This window comes from Neolamprologus multifasciatus, chromosome 13 (assembly GCF_963576455.1).
Source record: "Neolamprologus multifasciatus chromosome 13, fNeoMul1.2, whole genome shotgun sequence".
NCBI classification, from domain to species: domain Eukaryota; kingdom Metazoa; phylum Chordata; class Actinopteri; order Cichliformes; family Cichlidae; genus Neolamprologus; species Neolamprologus multifasciatus.
In genome coordinates, this window is record NC_140451.1 from 5,882,626 (window position 1) to 5,895,543 (window position 12,918).

Genomic DNA, 12,918 nt, shown 5'->3' on the forward strand with positions numbered 1-12,918 from the left:
AACCAAAGGGATACTACGATACCCACCCCAGCCCAGCGGCTCTCACCAAGGGCAGCTCCAGACTGAGACAGAGTCCAGCCCCTCTCCAGGAGACAGCTTCTGGAGCCGAAACGATGCGTTGAGGTGAGCACGACTATATCTAGTCAGTACCTCTCAACCTCTGGCACTAGCTCAGATTCCTTCCCCACCCAACCCCTACAGTGCCTCCTGTGGGTGGTGGGTCTACAGGAGGGTGGGCCCATGTCCCCTTTTTCAGGCTGTGACCAGAGGGGCCCCATGGACTAAGCCCCAGGCCAACAGGTGCTCACCCTCGGGAACCCCCGGTGACCCTGTCTAGGGCAAGGTGATCTGTTCCGAAATTGTGAGTCAAACAGTATTTGCCTCACTTCCAGATACAGACAGACAAAATGGTGATGGCTAAACAACCAGACATTGTAATAGTGGACAAACAGGAAGACTGCCGTAGTGATAGACGTAGCGATACCAAATGACAGGAAGAAGGAAGACAAGAAGCTGGAGAAGTACCAAGGGGGAAAGAGGGTAACTTTTTAATACATGAAAATCCAAGACATATTAATGATAATTATTAACCCTTTAAGACCTACCATAGAACCAAGTCCGCCAGAGCTTATATTATATTTTTACATGCTGTAGTGCCATTTTTGGGAGCATTTCAAGTTGCTATACATCAATACAACCATTACAGCATAAATTTTAATAATATGTCTGCATTAAGTGCATAGTAATTACATAAATTGCAAAAAAAGTGCAATAAACTACAAAAAAATTGAAAATCGTTTTTGTTTTTTTAACATATATTTCTAGTTAGAGAAATTTAAGAGGCTTATCCCTCAAAACTGTAAATACAAAAAAGTTGCACAAAATAGTTTCCCACCACAGGAAATTTATTTTGAGTGCCTTCATAGTTTTATTTTTGAAATACACCAATTTTTTATATATTTCAGGAAAAACAAAAATAAATATTATAATGCAAATTTGCAAAAAAGCAGCATATGCATCAAAACAAACTATTTCCAGCAGTGCAATATTAGTCCTAAGCATCCCAGAAACGACACAGAAAGTCATAAAGTCAAACATAACTTTTAAAAACACCAGTATAAACTCATGAGGCCTTGATGGTAAAAAACTACATTTCCGCGAAAATTACGTCACTTCCGGTTTCGGGCAGGTAATGGCGGACATGTGATAGTTCACGCTGATGAACTATCGCATCTAAGAAGTGTTATGATCGGATCGGCAAAGCGTGTTTCTGGAATATTATGTTTTTGTTGCTGCAAGTGCTTTTTATGCAGTTTTTGCAAAGCTACATGTGGAAGGAAACTGTGACCTAGGACAAACTGATGGCATAAGATGTCTCTCAACTCCTCCGGTTTCATATGCAAAAAAAATTATTGCGCTAGCTCACGTGGTTGCAGTGCTACCGGGATTTAAAAATAGTTACGCAAAACGGAACATGGCATAGATAAGGACCAAGATCATACAGTCAGGGAAAATGTATATGAACCCCGGTTGATTTGTATGTTTGCCCACTAACAAGGAAATGATGAGTCTATAATTTCAATGGTAGGTTTATTTGAACAATGAGAGACAGAACACTAACAAAAAATTTTTTTAAAAATTAATTCGCATTTTCATGAATGAAATAAGTAGAATAGACAGAAAAGGTGACAACAGTTGGTGTGATTATTCGCAGATGGAAGAACCATAAAATAACCACCAATCTTTCAGTGATAATGAGAATGTGGAACCAACTCAGAACTAATCGGGAGGAGCTTGGAGGAAAATCAGCTGGGCCCCAAATAATTTTTTCCCTGACCATATACATATATATTAGGGATGCACCGATACCGATACTGGTATCGGGTATCGGGGCCGATACTGTAAAATGTGTGTGTACTCATACTCGTAAAAGTTAACCGATACCATGAACCGATACTAACTTATTTCATTAATCAGAGGGTGGCTTGTCATTTTTGTTGTCGTTTTTTAGATTGGCCACTAGGGGGACATCCCACGCTAAACAGGCTCAGGGTTAGGCGAGTGAGACTTGCGGCTCCTGATAAAAAAGAGAAACTGGAGGCTGCTGTAGCTAGGCTAAACAAAATGTCAGCAGTGTGGACCGGAACAGCCAACTTTAACTCAGGTTTTGGAAAAGCGAAGAAAAATGTCAAGAGAAAATCCACGGGCAGTTAAAATAATAGAGGCTCTGACTTATTTTATCGCTCTGGATGACCAGCCAATGCCGGTCGTGGAAAACATAGGATTACACCGTCTTCTCAGCATACTCGAGCTGCGATATGAAATTCCCAACCGGCCATACATCAGGGAGATAATGGTGCCAAAACTTTCTGAAGAGGTAAAGACAAGCAGTGTGTGCGATGTCAGTCCTTGGTTTAACGGCACAGTGGACTGATGATCCACGGGCAGATGAGGAGTTTATTCGTCAATGCCAAATACTTTCGTTATTTTGTTTGTTTGTTTACAATATGGACACTCTGCAATAATTTAGTTTATTTTATTCCAAACAGAAGTGTTTATTTATTATTCTGAAAGCTCGAGACAGTGCCAATAGTTCAGTAATATTTTTTTAAAATTACAATGTGGAGACTCTGCAAAAATTTAACAGAAGTGCTTATTTTTCACTTGAAAATTTTTTGTGGTCATTTTTATTAAGATTTTATTTTTTATCGGCAGCGAATAAAATAAAACCTGTCTTCATTGTCTTCATTGCATTTGTGTGTGGTAGAAGTATCGGTTTTTGTACTCTGTATCGGCAAGTACTCAGATCCAAGTATCGGTATCGTATCGGTTTGAAAAAATTGGTATCGTTGCATCCCTAATATATATCATTTAACGTTTGAACATTCACTGTGACTCTACAGTGACTTCACTTAGATTTTTTATTCACTTTTTTATTGTGGACTACAAACGCCACCATCCACACAATACTGACAAATAGACTGTTAAACTGGGTAGCTCATACTCATACAGCCTAATTTCACAAATCACAGATTTTCACAGTCTCATGTTTAAAGGGAAAAACTAAACACATTTAACATTTCTTCTGTTTCTGGTTGCAGTGACTTTCATGCTATTACTTCATACAGTATTCCACGAGTTTTATAATTGCCTGAAGATTTGCAAATTATATTACTAGACTAAAAGTTCTTCTCATATTTTTAGCACAGAGTTCAGATCTGCTCTGAACTTTGTGAGGACATCTCCAAATTAGTATATTTCCAAGTGCTGTTATTTTCACCTGTGTAGCTTTTCCTGTGCTCTAAAGCTGCTGTCATTTGATCACGACATGCACAAGAGACTGTCCCGCTGCAAATGATCAGACAACCTTATGAGTAATTGAGTATTCAAAGCACTAAAAAATGAGTCATAACACTAGATATGATATTTATTTGATATGGAAATGTTTATACATATGCATCACAGCTTATTAATTATTCATATTGTCTTGTTTTTTTCTGCTTGTCTGTAATATACATTATGTATTCTCTCCCTTCGACAGACACATCTTTTGAAATGGGAAAAAAAGAGGTAAAAAAAGAAGAAAAGGAAGGATCAGTTGGCATCTCTCACTTTGACTACAAAAGAGTGAATGAGGGAAAAACTTCATTATATTGGCGAGTGACAGGAAATGTGAAACACAGTGACAGAGGAAGAGAATGAGGACCTTTTTTCCCTCCCCACCTCAGTTTCATGTCTCTCTCGCTGCAAAACAGAAAAAAAAAGAAACTCTGTGGACCATACGAACTACAACACACACACATGCACTGACCCCATATCTCTCATGAACAGTGCCACCGACCATCAACTGTCATTTTTATTCAGCGTCGGACTCACTCCGTAATCACCCTGACAGACAATGCACTGCCACCATGTTGCTACAGTGCCGTAAGTGAAGAAACAGCAAGTTAATGCCTTTATCACCGGTGTCACTGTTCTTCCAGCATTTTAACATTAAAAACTTATATTGCATGGTTATTAACTTATTTTGACAATGATTAATATTTGCATAATGTCACATTTACTGTCCCTTTATTAAAGTCACAGCGGCATAGAACGACCACATGATTCACTTTGGATGATTTCTTACAGTTGTCCAGAAGCATGTCCAGGACTCAGACGTCAGACAGTTCTGAAGCACAATCATTTCAAACATTTTCTGAATTTTTATAGTTGCATAAATTGGATAGTGCACCTATTTCTGTTCCACCATATTTTATTAGGGAATGTTTTGATTTTTGCACATTCGTTTCAGCTAGAAAGGACACTGATATTAAACATTTTATGAAAAACTATATCATCATTCATGAGATTATTACTACTACTACACTAAAAAATCAAGCTGCTGCTTAGATATTAATATATTTCTGATTTATCAACAACACAGCGTAAAACGTTCTAATGATAGCTCATTGTTTACTAAAAACAAAGATCTTCACATACAATTTGTGTATAATGTAACACAAAAATGGGGAGTATTTAGATAAATACAGTAGACTAAATTTAAACAGTGCATTTAAAGAGAAATTAACACATTTCAGTGTTTTAGTTTACATGTTTAAATATGTTCTCTTCCATTTGATTGCATGAGAATTTCTTTTGATTATATACTACAATTGTGTGAGTACAAACAGCTCCACACTAGTGTACAAAGACTTGTAGGACTGTTGTTCATTTTATGGTTTTGTGTTATGTTACAGCTACACTGTGTGACTGAACTCCAGCTGTTTTCTAAGTTCATTGTCAGGATTGTTGCTGAAATTTGACTTACAAGCAGGGTTGCTTGTAAGTCAAATTTCAGCAACAACCCATGTAGTTGGGCAGTGTATGGGGCACCGCACTGCAACAATAATAAAAAAAAAAAAGTAAAGACTTTCGATGTTTTTATTTATTTTTTAATTGGATATTTTTCTTTTACATTAACAGAACTCGTGTAAACAATTTGCATTTAATTTACAATTAATTCCTATTTTGTTTCAGCTTTTTAAAATTTGAAATGTGACACTTTTATGGCATGCTCAATATTTAAAGGTACAGTGTGTAAAATCTCACCACTAGATGTCAGTAGATTGCAGATTACAGTCGACTGAATTCTGTTTACTATAAAATTCAGTGTGCAAATGTAATCAAACAGTTCATCAGAAGAAAAATACAATTTTTAGGACACTCAAGTCTAACATTAGATGGCATAACATTAGCTTAAAGATAGTAGGGTCACATGTTTAATCTGGTGCCAATTAGTAACTGCGACAATATCAGGAATAAACAAACATGTGTTCCCATTTTCGTGTGTTAGAGCCAGGGTTTTAATAGTTTTGCAATTTTCATTAGTTTTTATTTTTATTTCGTTTTGACTTCAGATTTTCAATTTTATATCAGTTTTAATTAGTTTATACCAACTGTTTGCTAGTTTAGTTTAGTTTTTATTTTTTTGAAAATCCTTAGTTTCAGTTTAGTTTTGATTAGTTTCAGTTATAGTTTTAGTTGTGTTTGCAATAATTAAGTGTAACAAAATCCCAGTTTCATCATATCAGTCATTCTCTTCTGCTTATCCTTGGGTATGTTGCTATTCCAGCTACCATACCCTGCACAGGTCGCCTGTCTGTCGCAGGGCTAACATGCAGAGACAGACAACTCACATTCCCACCTATAGGTTCTTTAAATAAATAAATAAAGGCAGATGAACAATCATTGATACCAGGCAACTATAAAATGTATATCTTGGCCCCAATGAGACTATTAACTCTCGCAGCACCGGGTGTTGGTAATTTTGGTTCAAGTGAATTGATAAACTTTTTGAAGGTAATTGACTCACACAGTTGTGTAGATATCCCCGTCCTGTTGTCTCGGGATGCATCACGCTGCCTTGCCTGGGGTTAACTTCTGTTTTCTGGGGATGAGGGTTGAGTGTGCTCCCTTACCTTCTCAAGGTAAGCTAGGTTAGCCTTCTTGTGTGAGCTTTTCAAGTGCACTTTAAGGTTTGTGGGATTTTTTTCCCTTTAGAAATGTCCCTCATAATTTCTCTGTTTCCACTACAAGACACTTGCTTTATCCAAAACACAGTCATATTCAAAGTAATCCCAAATTGGACTCTGGCTCCCGACTTTTCCTGACATGATTCTGCGCGTGGACGGAGCAGCAACACAGACGACTCGACTAACGTACTGCCACCTGCTGGTATAATGAGACACAGCAAGAAAAAAATCTGGAATCTAAACTTCATTTTCACCCTTGACTATTGTATGACACGCACACATCAATGAAAACTAAACACATTTTTGCTATAAATTCAGTTAATTTTAGTTAGTTTTGTGAACACTCATTTCAGTTTTAGTTAGTTTTCCTTTTTTTGTTTTTATTTTTATTTCCGTTAACGAAAATGTTTTTTCACTTCTAGTTTTCGTTATTTCGTTAGTTTTCGTTAACGATAATAACCTTGGTTAGAGCCCTGACTTCAATTCAAGAGATGAGGCTTGAGGTAAGGAGGTAGATATGTAGTCTTTCCCTCGTGCCTACCTCATCCCTTCTCAGATGATAAGACACTGGTACAATCTTTCATATCTTGAGTCTCCACAGCTTACAAGTCCCCTTCTCGTCCACCTTTAGCATGCTACGTATGTGGCTAGCCTGTAGCCTCTAAAATACTTTATCAGGATTCATCAGTTTCGTAGATGTAATTGCATACTAGTCAATGTACATTCTTTTTCAGCATTCTTTTTTTCTAATAAATAGCCTCCAGAAATGACTCACAGACTATCAAACTGATGAGATTAAAGTTTTAATTTAATTTTTTTGTTTTTTGTTTTAAACTTAAAGCAAACTCATTGTGTTGTACTGTATACTGCTGTATGTTTAGTATTATGTAGCCCTGTTTGTTTTACGTAACTGTTAGATCTGATTGCTTCTTTTACTTTTTGCAGAATCACTTTTCAAAACCTGAATTAGCTCTATGTACAGCAAAACGGAATAAACCCAGGGTTTAAAAGCATCTAATTATTACGTTATATGTTATAATATTTGTTAAAAAAATCATTTTAGAATTCCACCTGTGCTTAATTAATTATTTTTTTTGATGAACGATGCAAAAAAGGACAATGACTTGTTTAAAAAAAAATCTTAATCAAATTATTCATGCAGAATTTGATCACTGAAGACAGACAATTCAAGATTCAATTCCATTGTTCATTAATCATCTTTCATCCTCATGGCTGTAAGCTTTTTTTTTTGAGAGCTCCAGTAGCGCCATCATCCCTGTTCTTAGTGATTTACATATTTCAGCCACTGCATATGTCTTTTCAATCTATCAGCAAGGATCCAAAATATTCATTTGCTTTTTCACATGATTGTGTTCTCCTTGTTACTGTACAGTAACGGAAACTGACAGTTAAGGCCGCTGTTTTCTGCATAAAGGCACTGTGCAGTTTTTCTGACTGGGGTTTACTAGCTGAGGTCATCGTGGGGTTGTATGTGTGTGAGTGTGTGAGGGTGTTGGGGGGTTGGACTGGCCACTGTCTTTTTATTTATTTTTGCTTCATTTCTGGCAGTAGGCTGCCATGCTAGTGTTATCGGGTCCCACAGGGAAATGTGTTCAGCATCAGTCACTGTGTGTTTGAGTATTTTTTTATTTGTTTATTTTTTATTTTTTGTTGTATGCGGCAATGTGTGCTTGTGTGTACCAACAGCACAGTAATCTGTAGGTGGGTCATCATTCTTAATGCAGTCTGTGTCATCAGTTCCCGTGACAACAGGGGGAATGATGCAGCCGATACATATGAAACAGGGTGCCATGCATAAACATGGACGCTGCAAGAGGAGGCGGGTGAGGGCAGCACGGGGGCGAGGTTATATGGGGGATGTGTGTGTGTGTGTTTGTGTGTGTGCACGTGTATCTGCTCTCTCTCTATTCCTGTTTATTATTCATCAGCCCTCCCTCAGTGTGCTGTCACTAGCTCCTCCTCCTGATATGAGTTTATATGTGTGTGTGTGTGTGTGTGTGTGTGTGTGTGTGCGTGTGTGTGTGTGTGTGTGTGTGTGTGTGTGTGTGTGTGTGTGACGGATGGTGACAGCGTCAGCGGATGGGGGATCAAGATTAAGATCAAACACAGCTCAACGTCACACTCCGTCAGGTTTACTGGACGCGTATGGCCACACACACACATGCGTGCACACACACACACACACACACGGTCTTTAAAGGTTTGAGTCTCCCATCCTCCCAAATGAAAAAAGTATTTCTCAAAGGTGACAATAACGGCATAAATAAAACAACATACTCAAAAACACACTGCAAGAGTAAAAGAGATTATTACACAACAACTATTGTTGCTGGATGAACGTTGAGTTGAAAGTAAAGTCCAGTAGCTAAAAATGGGTCCTGACAGTACTTTTCTCCAGAAATAACCACCATAATCACAAGAAGATTAGCAGTTTAAATCTGGTACTTTATATATAGCGGCATAACCTGGAGGGCAATACTACAGAACAGAGCAGACATCAATGATATGATGCTGACTGAGTCATGTATACCTTGACAGGAGGAGCTGGGGTGGAGGTGTGTTGTAAAGTGGTTTGAGGTAACTGTAGGCCTTTAAAGTACTCTGATTATCACATATTTTATAAGATTTGCTAATTGGAAACACAAAGGTATCAGCACAGCCTTCCAGTGATGTGGAAAGGCTCTGAGATCAGTTGATATGCCAGGATTTCTACCGTGCTTGATTCTGTGGCTTTTCTCAGTTTTCCTTTTCAATCTGATTCCATCCATAGGAACACTAAATGTATCACTTTGACCACACTTTAGGCACAGTATAGTCAAAGGTAGTTTAGCTTCTAGTTATTCGTTTTGACATCATAGTTCAAGTACAAAAAGACTTTGTCATGGCCACATATGACATCATGTCACATTGTTTGGAAAGTTTAGCACCATTTTCTCACTCAGTCCATGCAACTGATGATCTGTGTTCTCTCATTCAAGTTCACGTTCAGTGAGGTCACAGAACAGAGACATTCAGATGGAAACACATCCTAAGTAATAATTCTGTTTTTTAAAGCATTCAAAGGATTTGCTATTGGAGCTTGCTGCATTTTAACACTGACATGTTTAAATTCCTTGTTTGTTTCAAACAAGCTGAACATCTTCCAGCTGCTTTCTGAACATGTTGTGGCTCACTTAATGTAGTCCTTTTTCTCTCCACGTGTGCCTCAGTGAATATGTGATTTTATCAAGATGTGCGTGTAGTATTTACAGGTAGCATGGGCAGTTGCTCTTTTGGTTAATGTACACACACACACACATATACACACACACACACACATATACACACACACACAAACAGCAGAGGCAGTGAAGGCAGATATGGCCTCCTCACTCCACGCAGACCATTCCAAAGGGAGATGTTTTGAATTCACTCATTACGTTGGGGTCGTGCAGGGTCAAGTTCAATGCCAGGGAAAAGGAGCGGCTACACTAAGGACACATACACATGCACAGCCATCCAGTGAGCACAGCACGAGTAGAATTACATCCAACAAAGCTTGGGATTTCGGGTAAATACACTAAAATTAGTCTCATTGTGTTATGTGAATTTCAACAGGGGAGAGAAAAAAGGCCCAAGAATGGCTGATATAAAGCAAATGGACGGATGGAGGCTTGGCAAAAGGTCAGGCTGGGGAGCTGGTTTGGTGGAGAGAGCAAATTGGCTGGATAGTAAACATGTCTGGGAGGTGTGTAATAAATGCCATTAATATGCATCACAGTTTCTTAACCATGGTAACTGCACTGATTCTTCCCACTGTGCTTCTGTTTCTTCTCCTTATGTTCTTCTACTTCTCATATTGACTTGAGATCTTTGGACCTCAAATTTCTTGTTGTGCTCCTGAAACCATTTTTGCTTTGTGGCAAGGCACACAAAGAGCCATCAGGCAATAGGTAGGTGTTACACATTAATGTAACATCCACATGGATGGTCTGATCCAAGGTTTCACAAAACATTACCCGAAGCATCACACTGCCTCTGTGGGCTTGCCTTCTTCCCATAATGCATCATGTTGCTACATGTTCCCCGGATAAACAACTCACAACTACCCGGCCATCCAAGTGATGTAAAAGAAAGCACGATTGATCAGGCCAGAGTCTAGTTCTGATGCTCATGTGCACATTGTTGGTGCTTTTGGACAGGGGTCAGCTTGGGCACCCTGGTTGGTCTGCAGCTACAAACACAACAAACAGTTATGTTCTGTGTAATCTGACACCTTTCTATCAGAACCAGCATTAACCTTTTTTGCAGTTTGAGGTTCAGTAGCTTGTCTACTGGATCGGACCACACCGGTCAGCCTTCACTCCTTACCTGCATCAGTGAGCCTTAGCTGCCATGACCCTGTTGCTGGTTCATCACTGTCCTACCTTGGATCACTTTTAATAGATACTGATCGCTGCATACTGGGAACACCCCACAAGAACTGCAGTTTTGAAGACGCTCTGATTGTGATTTCTCATCTAGCAATCTCAATTTGGCCCTTGTCAAACATGCTCAATATGCATATATATCTTAAAGGCACTTTGCCATAAAACATTTTCAGAAATCTTCTCTAACTAACTACCAAAATTACCCCGGGCTTATTTTTGCTTCCAACTGTATGGAAACCTGCTCTTTACAGATGAAAAGTCCAACAAAGTAGTTTATATTATATTAAAACCCTCCTGAAGCTCTCTTTCTTGCTCACTTTCTCCTTCAGAGCCTTTATTTTCTGTTTGTCAGAGTGCATTAAACCAATGGCATATGTCCAATGATTCTCCTGAAATCATTTGCAGGTAATTTTAAAATATGTTCAGAAACCTGAGTGGCCAAAGGGGAAAGGCACTGACCAAATTCATTATTCATTTCTTCCCCTTTACTGTAAACTTTTTAACTATCCTACAGTCTTCATTGTGCTTTTTTCTCACTCTTAATAAAGTCCAGTAACAGGCACAAAAAACGTTTCCAGATCCTAATAAGAAATAATTCCAACTCCACAAGCTTAACTTTTCTTTGGGCAGAATTTTTGCAGTTTCTGGTGGCCAGAATATTGTTTGGTCAAACGTCATGTTCCCATGCACAGTCCAGTAATAACAGGTCGGCTGCCCTTTGCACAGCCACAGATGGTCAGTTTGAGCAGCCAGCTGGTGGTCAACTGGCCCCGGCAGCAGCAGTTGTTCTGGTGCTCTCTGACAAACCAATGTTGGTTTTAAGACCTCATTATGGTGACAAAGTCAACCGCAGATTTGTGGGTAGTTTTTGGATGACTACCAGCATATATAGAAAAAGGGATTTTTGTTGTGCTGACAGCTGTTATGAATCTCCTGACCGCAGTGGCTTTGAAAGTCTGGCTACGGCCGTCTACTAGAAATCTTTTATTGTGGAATTTAAACATGCAAGCAGGTTTCTGCTAAACAACAAAAGAAAGAAAAAATGTAACTTTTCAAAAATTCCCTCAAAGTCCTCTGAATCAGATCCATTCATGTGGTAACTGGATGCGCTGCAATGGAGTGACTCAAAATGTGCTTAACTCAGCCTGTGTCTGCTTTAGAGGATAGTTAATGGTCCATTTCCCTGCACACTGCTGCACCATCTTCATCAGAAACAGAAAGAGACAGAAAAAAACAGGAGTAATTAAAATGTCTTTACTTGTAGCTTAATTACGAGCCAGCCAATGAATCTTTTTGTCAGAGTAACTCTTTCTCCCGGCTCCCCCTTTTTTGCATAAAACAATAAAACCTCTGTTAAAAATGTAATTTTCACTTTGTTCAGATTAGATTCAGTCAGCTTTTTTCCCCCTCCTTGTCTAAGTTGAAACGTTAAATCAAATCAAAGACGAACAAGCGCCTCTTTTTCCTCTTCCTTGTGTTTTACTTCTGACCACCCTCCCCTCCCTGAGATTCCCCTACACTGTAGCCATGGAAATGGGACTTTGGGGATGAAAAGAAACCATAATTTTGTGGCGGGATTAATTTGGAGACATGAGCAATACCAAATGAAATCCCTGTCAAAACCTCTGCTGATTCTTTTCATCGCTTGCAGATCCCTGAGAAATCTGTTCCCCGTGGCGTTTGTGATTTGACAGTCCAGTAGTTTTGGACTTAGTTCCCCCCTGATACCTCTGACATGATGACATTAAGTGGTTGCTGAGACAGGCAGCACCCATATTTCAATCACCATTAAGCAGAGGATATTTGGTGTTAGTTTGAAAAAAAGAGGAAGAAGAAAGAAGCGCTGGTGACAAACAGACATTCACAGATACAACAGCAGGCAAACAACTGTAATTACATTAGAGAGCGAGCGGCAGCCATTTCCTGCGAGTGCGGGGAGGTAAATATAGTCCACATCTGACCTTAGATCTCTCAAAAAAGTGTGGGCTGATTGTTTACTGGTGTCCTTGTCGGATGCCCTTTTTTCACATCAGTCCTGTCAGCTGGAAGAACTTTATACTTCCTCAATACTTTTTACTTTGACAAAAGCACCACTGCAAGAAAAGATATGTCACAAGAAGATGTCACCTACATAGAAATGGTGTAAATGGGGTCACTGTGACGTGGTATCAGTTCAACTAATTGTTGCAGTTTTTTGTTTGTTTGTTTGTTTGTTTGTTTGTTTTTTTTTGGGGGGGGGGGTGTTTTGTTTTGCTTTGTTTTATTTTATTTTACTTATCTATATTTTTTTTTCTGTAATAATATCTGAATGATCTACATGGGAGAGTATGTATAACTATATCTATGTGTTTCCCCAACACTGTTCATACACGATGTACATACAGTATTATTATACACTCATTTTTTTTATTAATTCCCTCTTCTATTTTATTTGAACTCTCTCTTCCTGTTGGTTAAAATGTTACTGGAAAAGC

General features: G+C 38.7%; 1 protein-coding gene across 8 annotated transcripts in view; it reads left to right on the forward strand.

The window, feature by feature from the left end:
• LOC146504921 (uncharacterized) overlaps nt 1–12,918 on the forward strand; it is a 483,966-nt gene that overhangs the window by 243,408 nt on the left and 227,640 nt on the right. The gene's annotated exons all lie outside the window — the stretch shown is intronic.